Raw genomic sequence first — 4,324 nt, forward strand, 5'->3', positions numbered from 1 at the left:
ATTTTGATTGGACATCAGGATAAATTGCTATTCATAATCATAAACTGGGTACGCATTTTGCATGCTTAACCAACTTGTTGCATGTATCTCAGATTTTTTTCGACCCTGAAAATTTCTTTCACACCTTGAAAATTTAAAAATATTCTGTTGGAGCAAATTTGATGTATTCAAATGTAAGGCTTATTTCACATACTTAATTCAAGAAATGTCAATTTTGCAGCTAAAACGACCCCATACAAAATATATGGGATATTTTCTCCGAAAAAATCGTTTTTTTATTCCAACCACAAAATTTTAGTCCAAATGCTATACGTTTTCGTATAAATATCGGAGGAGCATGAAAGTTCGAGAATAATTGAGATTTTGACACCGTGAACCTACTTGAAATCATGAGTGCTATGATATTCCTCTCATACAGCTTCCCAAAAATATTCGTTCCATCACTCGATAATTCCATGGACCGATAACCCCTCTGACTCATGGAACTTTGATTGTAGAATAAGTATTGTTTATTTAGAAAGAACAACTAAAGAAATTCTGATAGTGGTTCTATTTTTGAAACCCTTTCTTTAATAATTATTCCAATGTTTTAGCCATAGATCGTAGCCTTAGAATAAAATTGATGGCTGATCACTGGAAGAAACTGGTTATGTGATTAAGTAAGAATACGATAGTTCCAACCAATGGCGAAAGTCTCAGGAAACTTAAAAAAAAACTTTGAAAATAAATTAATATTTTGGATTTGTTCCGCGACCCACTAAAGACTGGCTCACGACCCCCCAGTGGGTCGCGACCCACAGTTTGGGAAACTATGTACTACAGAAAAAAGCAGTGTTGCTCTGAAAGTAATTGAATGATCATCTCATCATGGCTTAGACTTTGGTATCAATAATAACAAATTATCCTTAGGTCCCGTCAAAATGTGGTCTTCGGCAAAGTTGTAGCTGGGAATATTTCATATGAGAAGAGTTTGTTCACTTTTCCATAGATTATTATTACGAGCAGTTAGAGGACTGAACACAAAAGGTTTGACTTTTTCATAGTAATTCCTATATAATCTTCAAATGGCGTGTGCACAACCAAGTTTCTTCCAAATCACTTCAAATTTTGGGAGAATGATTTTTATCATAATTGAAACCGTTTAAGCATAGGGGAGCAAAAATTTCAAAATTTGCATCAGTCTAATGTAGTATACATGTTTTGGAAATAGTTTGCAACTTATTATATTTTTTTGTGTTGTCTCTGACGTTTTCGTCAAGGTGCATAACAAATGGAAATTATCAGCTTCCAATTTGTTTTAACGTAATGGAAAAATTTCTTTGGACGGGACTTGATTTCGAGTTCTCTTTTAGAACTGTACTCTTTATATGCAGTACTGATAGCTAAGCTTAAACAAACCAGAAATCGTCATCTTGGATACCAAAATGGCGTCAGACATCGATTTCCGGCATCTCTTCATTGGTCCCGTTCGAGAAATACTCATATTACATTAGTTCCCGTGGTTCGCCATCAGACAAACTGATCGTTGATATCTGGAGGGGAAACAAGGGAGCGTAAGTTGAAATTTGGAGCGTAAAATAAAGGAGCGTAAAAAGAGATATGGCCATCTAGGATTGTACCCCATTCCTGAGAAGGCCACTTTTGATTCTTATTTTTGATGGCTCCGAGCCTGAAGCTAAAAATCTAGTCAATAAAGATAAAAAAGAATTGATTGGTGATTCTTGATTATTGGGCTTGTATTGTCCACGTAAACTGTTGTACCAGTAGCAGCCGTTTGAGATTAATATATGTGGAATCAAGCATGCTGTTAATACCACCCTGTCGTAAACATTTGCGATTAATCGTTAAGCTTCTGAGGTGCAGTGGTGGATCGGCTAGATTTATCCAGTTTTTGATAAGTTGAATCCGTTTTCAGATATTGATGATTCATACATGTGAGCGTCTGATTGATAAGTGTGAATCTCCGTCACTGTGAATCCCAATGAATCAGTATCAAAATGGCGAAGCTATTTTTTTAACTTATTTGTCTAACGTGTGTTTAAAATTTATGAATGATCTATGTTTGATAAACTATATTTTTTATGTAAATTTAAAATTAAGTATCATACCTATCTGGTATATATTGATCCGATTTTCATTTATATCGCGTAAGTCTTCGAAAAGCTCTTTGTAGACATTTCGTCATAAGGTTAAATACACGTTACATATTTAATATTTGCATTAAAATAAATCCAACTGTCCCTATAACATGTAAAATGTAATAAGATAAAATAAATATGAAGGCAAACAAATCCACTTTTTTGACACACTCTGTAGACCTTATCATATGCACGTTATCGCAAATTTAGATATAAAGTTTGTGTCGATGAAAATTATCTACCTAGTATTGATCAACATGTTCCAAGCAGTGGACTATCTTTCAACTTTCGTTCTTCAGCCGTCATCGAAAAAGGCTGTGACTAAAAAGGTGTTTGAATTAACAAACATTAGTGTTCTGACAATAAAAATAATATTCGTTCTTTCGTTTAAGAAAATGAACAGTTCCAACAATTCAGCAAGTACACCGCTATTGCATCCGGATCAAAGCAGTTTGAGTCAGGCAGGAAACGTTAATAAATATCCCATTTACGTGGCTCAACCGGTACATAACGTTCCAAATTTCCCACCACATTACGCTCATCAGTATTATCCGGGGTGCCCTTTATGTCCAATAGATCCGTATTACTCACGGTATCCAACACATTCTAGTTATCCTGGATATTATGCAAATCCTCAACCTGATAGATGGCACCTTGCAAATCCAAGGTGAGCTGCGCAGGGTTTTCAAGCTTTCCTAGAATACCATAAGATCTTTTGAAATTCTAAATTATTTGTAAATATTGATGTAAATGAATTTTTCATCAGAATGAGAATTAAATTAAGTTGATGATATTGAGCGCCTTATTATATAATTAGTCATCTCAATTTATACATTGTTGTAAACCATTTGTGTTCCAATATATAAATCATGATTAAATTAATTGTAACGATCTTTTACATTATTGTATTTACCTAATAACGTCGTGTTTAATGATTTTCACCTAATTCAAAGAATATAGAGCCAGTCTCATAAATAACCGAGAAAAATACCCAAAGCTGATCCTATTGTTTAATTTAGTTTATCACATGACGTCCGTAGTCGAAACTATGAAACTAAATTGAAATAGAGTTAAATTTATACTAATAAGTTGGGTAAAAGTTAATATAAAAGAAAGTTGGGGTCATTTTTACCCGACTTGACCCAGTAACCCACCGGAATAAATCCGAACCGATGGACATTCCCAAAAATTCCAATGATGCTCGAAAAACTAGAGGTCCAGACGATTTCATTCGAACTGAATCGAAGGCAATTCGTTAAAGTACGTATCTTTTGAGTACGTTCTCTTGAAATCATTCAAAAACACTTTGTCCAGTTTGACTATACACTGACATTGATAGAAAATATCGAATAAAATTACACTGTGGTACATTTTTTGTCTCAAGCATCAAAATACATGTATTTACTAAACTCTATCTGCCTAGCAAATGGGAAAAAGTTCAAACTGCTGCCATTTCGAAAATTCTTAAAGTGAAGATGCATCGAAGCCCAGATAGCCGTAGCGGTAAACGCGCAGCTATTCAGCAAGACCAAGCTGAGGGTCGTGGGTTCGAATCCCACCGGTCGAGGATCTTTTCGGGTTGGAAATTTTCTCGACTTCCCTGGGCATAGAGTATCTTCGTACCTGCCACACGATATACGCATGCAAAAAAGGTCATTGGCATAGTAAGCTCTCAGTTAATAACTGTGGAAGTGAATGAGAACACTAAGCTGAGAAGCAGGCTCAGTCCCAGTTGGGACGTAACGCCAGAAAGAAGAAGAAGATGCATCGAAGCCAAACCTAAAATTTTAAGAGCACAAATCTTGAGAACCCGATAGCGATTTGAGCTGAAAACTTAATGGATTGGTCACACGCTGGTGGTGACCAATCGATTAAGATTTCAGCTTGAACGGCTGTATAGTTCTCTAGATTTGTATTCTTGAAAATTTGAGGTTTAGCTTCCATGCATCTTCACCTTAAGAAATGACGTAATGGCAGCGATTTGAACTTTTTCCCATTTGCTAGGCAGATAGGGTTTAGTATATAGATGTATTTTGGTGCTTGAGACAAAAAATGTACCACAGTGTAATTTTATTCAACATTTTCTTTTAACGTGAGTGTTTAGTCAAACTTGACCAAGTTTTTTGAATGATTTCAAGAAAACGTAATCAAAGGATTCCAAACAATCGTAATCAAAGGATTCCAAA

At 35.2% G+C, this 4,324-nt stretch overlaps 1 long non-coding RNA gene across 1 annotated transcript; it reads left to right on the forward strand.

Annotated features, from left to right (window-relative positions):
• Nucleotides 1-2,385: 2,385 nt before the first annotated feature.
• On the forward strand, nucleotides 2,386-2,948 carry LOC110675569. Its single transcript, XR_002499605.1, has 2 exons — nucleotides 2,386-2,467; nucleotides 2,531-2,948. It is a non-coding gene; the product is annotated as an uncharacterized LOC110675569 (long non-coding RNA).
• The last annotated feature ends 1,376 nt before the right edge of the window (nucleotides 2,949-4,324 follow it).

Source organism: Aedes aegypti, chromosome 2, assembly GCF_002204515.2.
Source record: "Aedes aegypti strain LVP_AGWG chromosome 2, AaegL5.0 Primary Assembly, whole genome shotgun sequence".
Taxonomy (NCBI): domain Eukaryota; kingdom Metazoa; phylum Arthropoda; class Insecta; order Diptera; family Culicidae; genus Aedes; species Aedes aegypti.